A 17,870-nucleotide genomic window follows, 5' to 3' on the forward strand; every position below is an offset into this window, starting at 1 on the left:
TACAAGATAGCCCCCAAATGTCATCCCCTGTTTCTCGAAAACTATCAGGGTACAAACAAACCTTTTTTCGGTACAAACGGTACAAACGATTTGCTTTCGAATGGTGTATTTCCATTTTTTGTGCTTTGATACGGAGGGGGGGGGGGGCTATCCCCTCTTTCTCGAAAACTATCAGTGTACAAACAAAACTTTTTTCGGTACAAACGATTTGTTTTCGAATGGTGTATTTCAAATTTTTGTGCTGTGATACGGGGGGCTATCTTGGCGCCAAGATAGCCCCCCAAATGTGATTCCCTGTTTCTCGAAAACTATCAGGGTACAAACAAAACTTTTTTCAGTACAAACGGTACAAACGATTTCCTTTCGAATGGTGTATTCCAATTTTTTGTGCTGTGATACGGGGGGGCTATCTTGGCGCCAAGATAGCCCCCCAGTTGACCTCTCAAATAACCCTATAAGGAAAATAGTACAAACGAAAATATTTTCGGTACAAACAGTACAAGCGTAGTACAAACGAATGACCTAGTCATTGTTTCAATCTTCTAAAGTCGGGAGGCTATCTTGCCATACGTTATTGTATAGACATTAGTTAAGGATTATGGGGAAATTATCAAATAACTTGCCAATATAAGCGATTTCACACAAAACCATTCATTTCGATCATAGCCGTGTATGATTAAGATTTGATTTTCTTATGAAGTAGGCTAAGTTTTATGCCAAATCTGGCTCGCAATTTCAGAAGACTTACAATTATATTAAATACGAATAGAAGGCCTTATCATACATCAACAGCACAAAAAAATAATTGAAACTGGTATGAAATTATCTGGAAGAGTACTAAAACTAGAATGAAAGAACTGCACCTTCAAAAGAACGAAACACAGAGGTTAAAAAGGTTAAAAACCAAAATATATTTCCGTTCATACTTCACAGATGTCCAAATTTTATTTAATGTTCTATACCACCTAATAAATTGACAATATTGAAATATTTAGAGACAAATCGCAAACTAGAAGTTACTCTTTAAAAAATAATGCACACCTGTAGAACAAGTAAACATAACAAATTCAAATGTCATATAACTTAATCAACACAAAATAAACTACAGGTAAACAACACACTACCTTCAAATGTATAATTTAAACTACACTATATAGCATGTGGTTATCTACAATGAAGCGTACAGGTCTCTTGTCTACGTACAATTTATTTGGTTCGTGAGTGGCGCATTGTTTCAGTTAAAGACTAACTAAAAATAATTCACTTTTGTTTTCGAGTTTTCATCTTTGTGATTCTGTCGTTTTTGTTCATGAATGCATTAGCTCAGAGAATTCTTCATCTTTAGACTCATAACTTTATGGAAAAAAAAACACGAGTAGAAAATCGTTTAGAGGAAAGCCACGAAGGGGAACTCTACGTAGAGCAAAAGAACCATGCAACGTTCATAGCTAGAAGATGTAGTTTCTTTTTATTTAATAGATGTATTTGAACCTTGAGTTGAGAATAATAAATTTGCGAAATACAACCTTCACATGGGGAAGAAGCAAAAGGATTGGACCTTTTATACTGTTCACCGGAATTACAGAATCATTACCTATAGAAATTTGAAATTTTGTATATACAAATGTCCTCAATGAACCCTAGGCTAATGATAAATCTGTGCTTAATGAAATACATTTTCCACTGCAAAAATGGGACCTTGAACTATTTCTTCGATCTTTACCGAAATTCCTGAACTCTTGGACACAGGAACTTGAAACTCTATAAAAATGTTATCTTTGAACTCTGGGCTAAGGGAAACATGGAATTTTATGGAAAGCTACACATAAGAGGGGAAAGGGGTCTTGTAGGATTGTTCATCTTTTAACAAATTAAAAAAAAAAAGGATTAGGAGCTTAAAATTTTGTACAAATTTTCTCTTGACATTATAAGACGGAAACGAAATTTGACCTCTAGAGAATCTTGGAACTTTCTTCAGCGTTCATCAGACATTCGAAATAATTTGACGTAGGTAAATAAAACTTTGGATTAATGTTCTCCTCAGATCTCTTGACCATGGGTAAGACAGGATTCCTTTAAACTCAATGTCTAAGAGAAGGGAAGTTAAACGATTTCTTGTCCCAGAAAGTTGACTTTTTGATCGAATACTCTCTATATATTCCAAACAGTGTATAACACGAAGTATAGATGAATTATACTTCGAGGCGTACATGCGTTCATTAAAAAAAGTTTTCCATTACAATTAGTAACATTTTAAAATTTCTATGACGGAGAATATTTATTAAAACTTTTATGACGGAAAATATTTATTATATTTAATCTAAGTACAATCTTTGATTTTTATTTGAGATATAAATGCAGCAAAAGACAACTCTTAAACATAGCTACGAACCTGTCATCAATACACTTGTCAGCATATAATCTTATTCTAAGAAACACAATTTCTTGAAAACAAACATTAGTACTTTTTTCTCAAATACATGTGCACTTTTGGGAAATTATTTTCTGGAGTTAACTGTAAATAATACAGGTCAACAGATATGGTAATTTCCGTACAGGCACGTATCCAGGTAGAAGCGAAGTTTAGGGGTAGCCAATGGGACTACCGCCCCAGGTCCCAAGATTACAGGGGCCCCGCGTTCTGAGCATGTTTCGTCCAACAAGTAGATACAAAAGCACATCGCGATTTTTACTAGTACTCTGGCCCCTTGGGTTCATTATTCCTGGCTCTGTACCCAGGAATTTTATCTCTGATTCTTTCCCAATTAGAATCTAAATTCAGCCTGTATATAAATTATATATTAACCCTGTAAAATACTCATGAAGTTATATCAAATTTATATAGAAGTTGGAATTCTGGGTTATCTCTCGTCCTCGTACCACCACTCCTGCGTACGTACCTGTTTGGATAGTGCTTTTCATTACTTCAAAATTATAACAGTTTACTTAAATAGCATATGGTTTAAATTAGCAAACTCTAAAGAACTTTAGATTATATGGCTTCTTGTAGATGCTGGCTGCCAGTTACATTAACAAAAGATGTACACTCACGTCCAAAATTATTGTCGCATGTCTATAAATATGTTGTTGTAGGAACATAATTTGGTAACGAATTCGATCGGTATTTCTTATAATGTGTTTATGCTTATGTTCTTAAACGTGCGCCATTTACTTTACTGGTAATGGACTGTCTTCTAACAATGGAAACTTCCAATACTTGTTTTTAGTTTTTATTGTACCTTACTAATCGCTGGTTTTCAACTAACACTTAAAATAAACCACAAAGTACATATAACAACTTCACTGTGTTCATTGCACTTAAATAACAAACTTAACTTTACAATTCTGGAAGAAATGTTCGTGCCTCGTGCCTTATGCACCTTCTCTCTTCAACACTTTCCATCTTGAATAACAAATGAAATCTAAATTTCGTAAAAACAGTGTTTCCAGTTCTTAAAAATATTACTACATAATATAAGACTTAACATGCCGCCCGCCAAAAAAGGGCTAGAGACCTTTTTTTAAAAAAAGAAAAGAAAACAAACTTTACATAACAACAAATAAAATAGACTAAAACAGGAAATAAATATACTTTAACATGAATGACATTACGATTCATCATTATTTGGTAAAACACAAAGTCCTCTAATTGAGCGTTTATATAAACCATTGGAAGTTCTAACAGTAGCCACTCGAACCAAACCGTCAGGTCCAGAATGCACTTCAGTGATGACTCCCAATTTCCACGATAGAGGAGGTAGCTTATCTTCTTTGAGAACCACCAATTGACCTGGCTGTATGTTTGCACAGCTTCTCTTCCACTTATTTCTTCCTTGTAGTTGTGACAAATATTCCATATACCATCTTCTCCAAAACTGTTGAAATTGTTGTTGGATCCTTTGCCATCTTTGAATTGAACTAATCTTCTCGTGATGTAAGTCTCGTTCTGGTAGCGCTGTCAATGGTTGACCAATAAGAAAATGACCAGGAGTTAATGCTACTGGATCATTAGGATCATTGGATAATGCTACAAGAGGTCTCGAATTTAAGCAAGCTTCTATTTGTGTGGTTAATGTTGTTAACTCTTCAAACGTGAGATATGACATTCCCATGACTCTTCTTAAGTGGTATTTAAAGGACTTAACTGCAGCCTCCCAAAGACCACCGAAGTTGGGCGAATATGGCGGAATAAAATGCCATTGGATTCCTTCAGTAGTTGCAAAATTCTTAATCCTTTCTTGATGGTCAGCTGTATGCAACAACTTTTCGACTTCTTGAAGTTCCTTGTTGGCACCAATGAACGTAGTTCCATTGTCGCTATAGATATGCTTGCATCTACCTCGACGAGATATGAACCTTCTCAAAGCAGCTAAAAATGCCTGACTAGTAAGATCACTCACAACTTCGAGATGGATAGCCTTTGTTGCTAAACACACAAACACTGCAATGTAGCACTTCACCTTTGTTTTTGACTTTCTAGTACCAGCTTTGATGTAAATAGGACCGGCAAGGTCAATTCCAGAATTTGTGAAAGGTCTTGTTAGTTCTACTCTATGTTTTGGTAGTTGTCCCATTAATTGTTCTGGTCCAGACGCCTTTAATCTTTGACATGTAATACACCTTCTAATAACTTTCTTGATGGCATTTTTACCATTAGGTATCCAATACCTTTGCCTTAGTGATGCTAGCATTAACTGACATCCAGAATGTAGCAATCGCCTATGTTCATGTTCCATAATTAGTCTTGTTAGGTGATGATCTGGTGGTAGAATAATTTGATGTTTAGCGTCAAATTCAAGTTCAGACATTTTTAATCTTCCACCAACTCTTAGTAATTGTTGATCACATATGAAAGGATTGAGAGACAAGAGTTTGCTCTTATTGCTAACTCTTCCACTTTCTTTAAGATCAGCCATTTCCTTAGCATAAACTGAACTTTGAACTTCTCGTATTAGTCTGATTAAAACTTCTTCAATTTCTTCCAAAGTAAGAGCGTCTACATTTCTTCTCGATGCTTCTACTTTAGCATTCTTGAAAAACCGCATGCAATAAGCCAAGACTCTCTGAAGTTTGTTCAAAGTAGAGAATTTTTCGATCATACTATTATCTTGAGTTGTCACTAAGTAACTTGATTTTAATTTCTTCTGTTCAGGAATCTCTCTGAGTGGGGCAGGCTCCGTCTTAGGCCAATCAAGTGAAGAACACTGTAACCACTGAGGACCGTTCCACCACAAATTATTATGTATTAACTTGTCAGGACTTGTTCCCCTTGATATAATATCTGCAGGATTTTCACTTGAAGCGACGTGTCTCCATTCCCCTCCCGCTTCTTGTACCTCAGCAACTCGATTGCCAACAAATGTTTTCCATCTATTTGGACTTGCTCTTAACCATGCTAAGACCACCATAGAATCTGTCCACATATACACCTGGGATATTCGTTGTTTTAATGCCTTAGTTACCCTTTTGACAAGTTTTGCTGATAACACTGCCGCACATAACTCTAAGCGAGGCAGGGAAATCTTCTTTATGGGCGCCACTTTGGACTTAGCACATAATAACTTCGAAGTAACTTGACCATCCTTGCTGACGGATCTTAAATACACACATGTCCCATAAGCCTTTTCTGAAGCGTCTGAGAAAGCGTGAACTTGAATGTCTATCAAGGTACCCAACTGAAGAACCATTCTGTCTACACTGATATCTGATAATGAAGGAATGAATTCAAGTACTGTCTTGCATCTTTGCTGTAGTTCTTTAGGAAGTGTTTCATCCCACTCCAATCCTGCTTGCCACAGATCTTGAAGAATTATCTTACATACGATTGTTATTGGACTAACAATTCCCAACGGATCAAAGATTGAAGCAATAATACCCAACATCTTGCGTTTTGTTAAATTATTATTCGACCTTTGATTTAGAGTGAATCCATTCATCACTTGAAGTTGATCAGTTGCTGGATGCCAAAGTAATCCTAATGTTTTGATTTGACCCTTATCGTCTAAGCGTAATGGAAGTTGTGTTTCTCTCAATTCTTCAGAGATGGATTCCAATAACTCAGTACTGTTGGAACACCACTTTCTTAGCAAAAAACCACCCTTTTGTAGCATTTGTATTAATTCGTCCTTTATCTTTAAAGCTTCCTCCAAACTTTCAACCCCTGAAATACAATCGTCAATATAGAAGTCATTCTTCAGAACTTGTGCTGCCTTCGGATATTCACAAGCTTCTTCTGCACTTAATTGCTGGAGACAGCGAGTAGCAAGGAAAGGCGCTGAGGCTGTTCCGTATGTGACAGTCTTTAATTCATATACTTTAATGGGTTCTTCTTCTGATCTTCTCCACAAGATCTTCTGGAATTTACAGTCACGCTCATCAATCAAAATCTGTCGATACATCTTCTCTATATCTGCAGTAAAAGCTATAGGGTAGGTGCGAAATCTTAATACAATTGACTGCAAATCGTCTTGCACAGTTGGACCAACTTTGAGAACATCGTTCAGTGAAATGCCACTAGTTGAGCATGCGGATGCATCAAATACTACTCTAGTCTTCGTAGTAGTACTAGCTTCCTTAATAACTGGATGATGAGGCAAGTAATATCCTTGAGTAATATTAGAGTTGCCTTCCACTTCCTTCATATGTTCCAAAGCTTCATACTCTTCAAGGAATGCCACATAATCTGTGCGTAACTTGGGGCATCTATTTAACCTTTTTTCTAGTTGTTGTAAACGCTGAACAGCTGTCTGATAAGAATCACCTAACTGGGTCACTTCTTGTTTGAATGGCAGTCTCACTATAAAGCGTCCTGTTGAATGTCTTCTAGTGTTTGCGATAAAATGTTCTTCGCACTCCCTTTCTTCTTTGGATAAAGGAGTTTCTTGAATATCTTCTATTTTCCAAAACTTCTGCAGCTGATGGCTTAAATCATCGTTGTTGTGCAAAAAGAATGTTCGATGTTCTGGCGTGAAGTTGTTGTGCTTTGGCATCTGATATTGTCCTGAAACTATCCATCCTAACTCTGTATTTTGGAGAACTGGAAATGCTCCTGGACGCACCTGTTGTCCTGCTTTGAGTAGACTAAAGAAAATTCCAGCACCTAACAACAAATCAATCTTACCAGACTTGTTGAAATTAGGATCCGCTAACTGTAAATTCGGTGGAAAGTTCCATTCTTTAATGTCAATATCAGCATCAGGTAAATTTCCCGCTATTTTTGGCAATACAAAACTCAACATCTACACTAAAATCACTTACAGCAGAGAATACTTGTAACTTACTTCCGTATTTAACGTTGCAACTTACATTATTAATACCTTGTACAGGAACATTCATAGGATATTTCTTTAATTTTAACCTTTGAATGAGAGATTCTGTTGCAAAATGAGATTGGGAACAACTATCAAGCAAAGCCCTAACCATATGTAATTTACCATTGCAATCTTTAACTTGAACAACTGCAGTTGAAAGTAAAACACGCACATTACTTTTAGGCTTCACAGAGCAATAAGTACTAGTATTAACAACTTCCTGTCCTTGAGACATTGACTTTTCACCTACAGGTTCCGTAACAGAATCATTTTCAACACTTACAGCATGATTAGGCTTTGATTTCTTAAAATCACTATGCAATAACGTGTGATGCTTGAGATTACATATTTTGCATGCACTTAGCGAACAATCTTTTGCTACATGGTTGACAACTTTCAAACAATTAAAACAAAGCTTGTTCTGTTTCGCAAAACTTAATCTTTTGGATACACTTAATTTCTGAAACTCATTACACTTTTGCAACGCATGACTTTGTTGACAGAACGAACACAAAACATTAGTACTTACATAAGATTGACTAGCATTTTTTACTTCCTTGACAACATTGGATTTACTGAAATGCGACTTTGATTGCGTAGATTTTACCAATTCTAAGGCCTGGCATTTATTTTCTAAAAATACATGAAGTTCTTCTAAACTAGCAAACTGTTCCCTATTTGTTTGATTTTCAAAGTCTTTACGTGTTTGTTCATCTAGCTTTTCCAAAACTAGGTGCGATAACAATATATCCTCCAAAGGAGTATCTAACTGTAACGCCTTAAGTGCATTTACGTTACTTATAGTTTGATTTAATAATGTCCTTAAGTCCGCCACTGAATCTTTACTGACAGTTGGTAATGAAAACAATGCCTTTACATGAGCAGTTGCTATTAGCTTTGGATTATTATACCTTTTGCATATCATTTCCCAAGCAAGTTTGAAATTTTCACCTGTCACTGGTATATTCTCAACTAATTTGCTTGCTTCACCTGATAATGAGGACAACAAATAATGAAATCTTTGAATATCATCTAAACTCTGATTGTTTACAACCAAACTACTGAAAGTATCATGAAAATGTCTGAAATCTGTAACTTGACCTTTAAATGTTGGTAGCTTTATGACTGGTAATTTTAGACACCCTGTATTCGCGGTTGAATTATCTGACGAACTTCTATTGCTACTACTAGCCTTCTCAGCTGTTTCAACAATTGACGTCATTTTTGCAAGAGTATCGTAGTAAGTGGCTTCAAACAAGTCTCTATCCTGTGTGTATTCATCGTTTTCGTCCTTTAATTCAAGCTGTTTTTGCACTTCATCATATTCTTTGAATATATTGGGTAAACGTGCACACCTAACTTTAATTTGCATTACATCGCCGTCTGCTCCAAATTGTTCAACAAATGTTTTCATTCTTGTAAGGGAAGCTTTAGCTAGGCCTCTTGCCTTTATAAGAGAATTTGTATTTGAATCCATTGCTTGTGATATATCTACCTGAAGTCCTTATAACAACAGATCTTTACACAAGTAAAAGAAACAAAAAATATACTTAGCTACGTGACTGCTACATTGCGCCTTTGTTTTTCTTCAGATTGCAATGCACAGCTGAATGCGTAGGCGCGTACGTGATAAGTCCACTAGGTCAATTTTGCTTCTGATTCGTAACACTCACTGTCTTTACACACACATAGTCAATATGAATGTTTGAATGATTCACTTATTATTTTTCTTGGCACAACACTTCCTCCATTCGGCACTGGAGGACCAAAAAAAACTGTTTATGCTTATGTTCTTAAACGTGCGCCATTTACTTTACTGGTAATGGACTGTCTTCTAACAATGGAAACTTCCAATACTTGTTTTTAGTTTTTATTGTACCTTACTAATCGCTGGTTTTCAACTAACACTTAAAATAAACCACAAAGTACATATAACAACTTCACTGTGTTCATTGCACTTAAATAACAAACTTAACTTTACAATTCTGGAAGAAATGTTCGTGCCTCGTGCCTTATGCACCTTCTCTCTTCAACACTTTCCATCTTGAATAACAAATGAAATCTAAATTTCGTAAAAACAGTGTTTCCAGTTCTTAAAAATATTACTACATAATATAAGACTTAACATAATGTTAGTATGTGTATGTGGCAAAGACATGTATGAGGCAAATTTAATGTTAAAAGAGCAGTAAATAAGAACAATAAAACGAAAATAAAACTTTCTTGTCCATTTAGCAACCTTTTGTTTTACTCTTTCTAATTTTAGTATTTATAATTCTTTTCCTCTGAGATTTACCACAAATAAACATTTCCCGATTATAAACATAGTATCGGTATTGAAAGTACCCTGTGAAATCATTATCAAATTATATTCTTACAAAAAGAGAGTTATAGATATACGACAATCATCTTGGAAATGAGTGTACCTTATGACTTAATTGCAATTCCTATTTTGAATAAAGTCAGCAGCAGCAGGAGTAGGTATGGACACGTGCATTTCTCCTCTTCTCATACATACAGCGTTATCGAAAACGGGACAATCCCGTTTATTGAAATTTGTATTTTTCATCTACAAAACTATATTAAGCATTTTACAAAGAAATGTCTTGTAACGTAATTTTTTCACTTCTTTCAAGCTATGGGGGGAAATTGGGAGTTTTAAGAAGTATTTTTCGTCCGTCGCCGCTTTGTCGCCAGGGCAACGAAAAGTCGTTACACTCTACGCTTTGGCAACACTGACTCTTACTAGCTACATCATAAACTATTCTTGCCGTGCGTAATAGTATTTGAAGTAAAAGAATAGACATAGAACTATATCATAACATTGTTTGTTCTAAAGAAATAATAAAATAAAATAAATCTAAAAAAAAATTGAAACAAGTTATCAACAGCAGGCCAATATTGAGAGTTAAATTTTATTAATTCCATTATTAAACTTATAATACAGAGATAACGATTATAAATTATTTTAAAATTGTTTCAGTTGAACACTATATTTTTGTCAATAGCAATTAATTAGAACATCAGTTTAACTAAACAAATATTCAGAACTCTCTGACATCTCTTGACATTTAATAAAATAGATAAGAAAGCTTCATTTCATATTGTGAAATTACAGTAGACTTCCAAGCATAGGCGCACACAGCGGGAGGGAAAAGGGGTCAATTGCCCTCCTCTAGATTTTCGAAAGGATTTGGCTTCGAAATACATGTCAAAATATATTGAGGTCTATTTACTTAGTTAACACAGCAATACAATGAGCGTCAATTACAATTATCTTAAATGAAGTATTGTGTGCATCAAGGTGTGTAGTCTATATTCGCGAATTCATTTGTGTGTTAGTCTTTTGTCCGCTCTCTTTAAAAAGATCCTGCTGGTGTATCTGTTTCCGAGCTATAAGTGTACAATATTCTAAACAGAAGTGGTAGGCTTATCAATAGGTAGATGATAGGGGAAGCGAAATGTATATACTCTTAGAATGCTGAATGTAAACATTTTCTTAAAGTGCTTGGTCTAAGAAAATTAGTTTTGCCCACGAAATGTTAAATAAGGATTTGGTCTCAAAAATGTTATAGAAGTCTCGGCTGATTCTACAAGAATTATTTCTCATCTCATCTCGGTTCTCGAAAAATCCTTTTCTTTCAGTTTACCGTCCCACGAATACGATATGCCCTTTAGGCTAAGAGAGACAATGGTTAAGGCAAGTGAATGATGATGGAAGAATTGGTGGAATGAGAAAGTGAGAGGAAACGGGAATACTCCGAGAAAACCCAGTGACACGATGTTGTCCACCACAAACTTACTTGGAAGGAGATCGAATCAAGAACCCCACGCTACAGAGGTAAACGCTGTACCACTGAGTCACTATGTACAGCTCACAGATGACGAGCAGAACCCTAGCAGAAGTAGTGTGACGTAGGTATGGGCTCGCCCACTTTTCGCACTGGGGTTTCAAATGACACCACGAAGTAGCACATAGATAACTACCCGGAGTAGCAGACGACATCTAAGTATAGACCACACCTCAAAAACCGAAAATGGACTTGACCGTGTCGTTGACCTTTCCCCGCTACCCCTGATTTAGGGATCTTCTCGTCATCTGTAAGCTGTACATGCTTTTCTTATCATGTTTCAAAGACATCGCTTCCTGTTGTAAATTTTTGGGCAAAATTTATGCCCTGGTTTATTTTCTTAATTTTATCAGAAGCTTCGCGAGGGATCCACGAACATGAGATTTACGTAACAGCATTTAAACTGTGTTTATTATTGAATTATAAAGGGTAATATAATTTCTCTTATTTAAACGTTGATAAATGCTACGGTAATATAATTTCTCTTATTTAAACGTTGATAAATGCTCTTCATTATATTCGTACAATTACTTTATCAATCGTATCATTACTTTATACTGCTTAGTCATGTAACAGTAAAACAGTGAATGAGAACTAAAACTTCAGTAAACTAGTGTTGCCCACACTCAGGAAAAAAGGACTAGAATTTCCGTGTGGATACATTGTATTTACGCAGGTGCCCTCCTTAAGTAATGTAATTTCAAGTATAAAAGTACAGCAGGTGGGAACACCAATGCCAAGTCTGGAGTTCGGCGTCTGGATTTCGTGTTAAAAACATCATTCCTCTCTTTCCTTCTCACAGAATGATATCACGTCTTATTACTCTCGTAAGGTAGGGATTCACAGATTTAGAAAGAACCAAGAGGGGACAGTCGTAGGAAGGTGGAAACAACATTATATACATAAGTTACCACCGTCGGAACGGGAATGGCGTTAATTCTAGTTTTAAAATGGTGGCCCCACAATACAAAATTTTCGCTGGACGGTGGTACGACGGAGGAAACAACATTACTTAATGTGGTAACGCGGGAAACGTGGCAAAAACAGCATTTACATGCCGACGGCATTATGCATTTTTCTCCGTGCAAGAGAGTCGTGAAATTTCTCGTATTGTCTCGAACTGATTAAAAGGCATTTCTCGTCTTGTAAGCAAACCTCCAATGAAAAATTCAATTTTAAAAATCGAAAGAGGCAGGTTTATACAACTTCTCGTTTCAGTAAAGGGATTACAACTCAGATTGAATCTATTCTTGGGATATTAAACTCATACCCAAAAGGAATCGTTTCTCGCTTATGCATTCCTTATCTTTCTCGCTCTATGAGGATGATTCTTTACTGAAACTGGAAGTTGTAGTAAATTCTCTCACTTCTGTTTTCAGTATCAGAATTATTGTCGAGATTGCACCTATTTTTGGAATAGTAAATTCACATTCTTTTTTAAAAAAAACGTTTCTGGTTATCAACCATGTTTTTTACTCTATGATTTTTAAATCAAAACTAGAATCTATTTATTTATTTATTTAACAATCATCAGATACAGCTCAGAAGCCATTTTACACTGGATATCCAACAACAACAATAACAATGGGAAGGATTTGGGAAGGTATCGGCCAGGACCTGTTTAGTAGGTACCATCCCGGCATTTGCCTGGTAGGACTGAGGGAAACCCTGGAAAACCTCAGTCAGGATGGTCGGCAGCGGGATTCGAACCCACGACCTCCCGAATGCGAAGCCAACGCTCTACCATTTGAGCTACTTCGCTCGATCTGAAGTGTATTTCAATCACTTCCACTGTTATAGTAGAAGTCAATCCTTGACATGCGAGATTCGTATCAAGAAACAGTTTCTTGCTATTTTTTTTATTTAACCATTTTTGTTCCATTGCGACTAACATTGAAACCGGAAGCTATATATTTGTACCATTTCCGGTTGAAATAGAAGAATAAGTTCGAAGATAGAACCGAATCTATCCTTGGAACTCTAAATCCACGCCAAAAAACTCTAAATCCACGCCCATGAGCTTGATGAGAGTAGGGGTAAAAGTGAGGGTCAAGATGGGGAGATTTCGTTCCCCCACTTCCCAAAAAATTATGGCGTCCCTATATTTCCTAAAAAAAAAAAAAAAAAAAAAAAAAAACAATGGGCAAAGATACGCACAGTCGACAGCATAACGTCATGCGTACCTCTACCTTTTCAGATTCACTTGTACCCCTGGGTGAGAGCATTAGTAAGTGTCAGTTTCATCTTACTAGGTGGTGTGATTCTTGTAAATCATCAACTTTTATGTTTACAAAAGATCGTCTTTGTGTATCGTTCTCGAAAACCACGCATGAGATTTAACAGTCACGCATGTCATTCTGTTGAGCTTGATGAGATATTTCGTTTGGTATGTATATTTACTTTACCTTTGGATAGTTTGTTCGTTAAACGCTAACAATGATGCAAAATTTAAGAAAAGAGCTAAATTATTGCATCTAGTATTTTTTTTTTAATTATTTAAACAAATTGAAGTCATAAGTAACTTATCTTGTCAGAAATTTTCTAAAATAAATAAATAAATAAATAATGCAAATTCCGGAGACACTATTAAAATATTTACTTATGAAATGCGTATCTTGAAATTTATAGTAGTCATTATTTTTAAAGGAAATAACTAAACTACAACGATACTTGTTTGTATTTATACTTGTATTTCTATCCTTACTTGTATTTGTGGACAAGATTTACTTTTAAGTTATGCACAAGCTGTTCTTTTTTTTTTTAAAAAAAAAGGAAGAAGAATAATATGAAAAAAAAAGGATATAGGTGTATTCCTCTTTCAGTTGATATACGTTGCTATTTTGTTAAATATAGTAATTCGACGATGTGAAATTGGTTGTCATAGCAACAAAAGATAAATAAGTTGTAATTACGGATCCATCTTGTAAAAGACTACATAGACTACATAATTCTAAAAAGTGTATTTGCTTAATTTGTTAAGTGCCATAATAAAATGGTAATGTTTAAATGCAATGTTCAAAATGTTTTATGATGATTTTCGTAACCTTGTTTATATAAAAAGTACAAACTGAGGAGCTTAGAAATAACAATGATATATATAATTGGTGGTTCATCACAGAACTTTATTTTGTTTTGATTAAGTGTCGTTATAAAACCATGAATCAATTATCATCTTCTAAGACTTCGTTCCTTTGAAAGATAACAAATAGTGTTATGCTATTAAGGCTACTGATGAAAAAATTTACTTTTAAAGTATAAGCCAAACTATTAGAATCACTTCTGACAAAATTACGAGTTGATTTTCATTATTTGATCACTAATAAACTCCACTTAATTTTGGATCTCTAAGAACAAGTTGCAATCCCCATATTCATACTTTCTAGACAAGTTTAAAACTTGATGGGCCCTATGCAGAGTCGTTTTGACGACTAATTAACGCCATACTACGGGGTTGACTAACGGATAGTTATCAAAATTCTATTCAGAGTCTCTGATTAGGACGTAGTATTTGACGAAGTTAATCAAATGTGACTAATTAATCTAGAGCGGAGGCTAATCTCTTACCCACGGTTTAGCGTGCGACACATTTCGTATTTCGTATTTCATGTATTTTCATTTTTACAGATTACGCATGCGCTGATCTACTTTTCCGTAGTTGCCACATTTATTTTTCTCACCCGATGCATTGGGGATATATTAGTTAATCATACCCAAATCATCATTTTAGTTGTACTCAAAGTAGACTCTGAATACCAAAAAGTGCACCTTCCTTAGCAAAGAGTTAGTATGCTTACTATCTAGTCTGTGACTAACCTTCGATTAACGAATTCTCTCTGAATACCGCCCGATATGTCGAACAGCATGACTTCTATATATCTGTACATGTGTATAAATTGACGAATATATGGACAGGCATCCAAAACCCGTTTTCGGAGTGTATGAGTTATATAAATGCGTCTAAATGGTTCAACATTTTGCTTCAATGCTATTGTTGTGATACGACTCACTCTGTAATCCCAGGTTAAAGTCCAAAAGACATATATATTTTATATTTACACCATTTTCAGCATCGAAACAATTGTAGACTGAATATAAAATCCGTGCTAAGTGCCAAAAATGGGAAAAGTTTGGTTTAATGTTAAAATATGGCCTATGTGCCTAACACTATTCAGTGAAAAACGGGCTATCTAGTATGCACTGTGGAAGTAGTTCAAATAATCCCCGGAAAAATGTGCGTGCTGATATGTCCCATCAGTTCTGAAGTAACATTTGGGCTGTTTACTCAATATTTTGGCACTTAGCATGAATATTACCTGGGTATATCTTTCCTTTCTTTTTCTAAACAAAACTCGATGTAGTTTAAAGCTTCGATAAAGCACCAGTGGCGTAACTACAATGGAGCGAGTGGAGTAGTTGCTCTAGAGCGTAAGGGCGAAAAAGGAAATATGGAAAACTGTTTCTTATGCAAAGAACGTTTGAAAACATTTCAAAAGATACGCTATGACTATGCTGGAATCAATGGAACTATTTCAAAGCATATTCGGTCATGAGGTCACGAAAAAAAAAAAAAAACTCAAAGTTGAGATATTTATCAAAACTTTGAGGTCATTTTCCTCGTGAAACCGTAACTGAATATGTTTAAAAATAATTCGACTGAATTCCGCATCCTCAAATTATCACAAATATTCCTGATTTCGCAGTAACTCATAAAATGAAATATTACATGCTTTTAAAAGGATGTGAAATTAATTGCCATCACTGAGCATTGAAAACATGTATTCCATTATATGGAGGAATATTTTCCTTCTGTGCCATCTGAAGCATTTCTAAGAAACTAGATGGGATATAAAAATTGTGGGATTTTTCTGCCCGTGTTAAGGCCCTGAAATGCAGCTCCTCATTTTTTCAGGCATTTGTAGCCTAAATTCTAAAGAATATTATATCATTTGTTTGTAAATGTAGAGGAGAAATGGTGAAGATTGTAATGGTATATCCAACATTTCTATAACAATAGTTGAAAGCCCGCTACAGGTTTAATTTCGGTAAGTTTTCTTTAGCCCCGGTACAAAGTAAAAGCTCTTTCGCAAATCACATTGTCAAATATAGCACATATCATTGGTGGATATTTTGTATGTAATAACTAACTAACTAACTCTATGGCCTATGGAACCCGGAGGTTCAATGCCGCGTTCACAAAACCTCTCCACTGACTTCTATCCTTGGCCAATTGGATGCAGTTTCTACTTTGTATTCCTATCTCTGCGAGATCCATCTTAATATTGTCCTCCCATCTGCGCCTAGGTCTTCCTAATGATCGTTTTCCGATTGGTCTTCCAGTTAAGACATCAGTTTTTGCATTTAAAATTATTATTAGTTGAGGATGTCAGGTTGTAATCATTGAATGTTCAGGTTGTTAAGACTTCCAACATTTTTTTGGATTTACGGTGTAAATTTTGGACGTAGGCTATATGTAGTATCTTTATATTATAACTATGACATTTAAGTGTTCTGTGAGGTGAAGTTCATAGGGAGACTATGGGGAGAACAACCACTTATGCCCAGAGGGGGATCTAGAAGTTGAAAATTGGGGGGAAGCAGCCAAATTTATAGTAGGTATATTATGAGATCACTATAAACTTCCCAAAACATATAAATAATAGATTAAATTGTTTTTTGTCACTAATAAACTGAGGATGCCTAGGAACCCCCCCCCTCCTCGGCCCCGGACTAGATCCGTCACTGCTTATGCCAGATAATTCATTCATTTCTCATTTGAAACATCAGAATTAATTAAGTAACAGGTTAACACTTACCAGAAATGAGTAACAGAGAGAAGCTTATTCCTATTAGCTGAGTATCGATTGTTAATAAAAGCTGTAGTTTTCAAATATCGCATAAATGATATGAACTTCCTGTTGTAGAGAAACCGAGGCATTTTGAGTTTTGAAGACTTCTTAAGGGGAGACAGAATATATAAATTCAGGACGGTCTTGGCTAAACTGAAACGTCTGCATGTAATAAATCCATTACTAATTAATTGTATTAGATATATACGTAAAACATAATATATAGGGCAAAGTCAGTAACAAAAAGATGTTCTGACATTAGGTAAATCTATTGCGAAATAAAGGAAGATAGCTGCGAAGTAAAGATCTATTGTAGTCTGGATTCAAGGCAAAAGTATTAAATTTCTAAAAGTACTCCCCGCCCCCCAGAAAAACACATTTGTATCTGTTTATGTTAGAATGGGCCTATCAAATAATCTGGTCTGTTATTATTTGCTTATGTTATAATTGATAATACAATATTGTGTAACCTATATCAAAACATTAAATTTACTGCGAAATGCTATAGTTGCCATAGTATAAAAATCACAATTAGAAATTTATTGAAGAGTAGACACTTTTACCATTGTCATAGGCAATAGGGAGTACTTTTTTTAAAAAGGAATTAGTCATATTGTCTTGATGAGTGGTGACTATTGATTGTTAATGTATTTTTGTTAGGAATTTATAGTTCGGTTCGAAATGATTTTTCGGTTAGAAGCGGCTTGAGAGATAGAGTGGGCGAAAGCCAAGTAATTGTTTCGACATAATGTGGCATTTATTACAAATATGTAAAATGTGTCTTAGATATAAACTGCTTCTAATAATAGTAATTAAAGAATATTTCATATGTTTGAGTCTGTGTATTCCAAAAGTAAAACATC

At 35.2% G+C, this 17,870-nt stretch overlaps 2 long non-coding RNA genes across 16 annotated transcripts in view; one reads left to right on the forward strand and one right to left on the reverse strand.

The window, feature by feature from the left end:
• The window catches only part of LOC145664340 (uncharacterized), a 513,034-nt gene that overhangs the window by 492,408 nt on the left and 2,756 nt on the right, over window positions 1-17,870 (forward strand). The window lies entirely within an intron of this gene.
• LOC145664343 (uncharacterized) overlaps window positions 1-17,870 on the reverse strand; it is a 345,141-nt gene that overhangs the window by 102,136 nt on the left and 225,135 nt on the right. The window lies entirely within an intron of this gene.

The sequence above is a fragment of the Thermobia domestica genome, chromosome 11, assembly GCF_964235325.1.
Source record: "Thermobia domestica chromosome 11, izTheDome1.hap1.1, whole genome shotgun sequence".
Taxonomy (NCBI): domain Eukaryota; kingdom Metazoa; phylum Arthropoda; class Insecta; order Zygentoma; family Lepismatidae; genus Thermobia; species Thermobia domestica.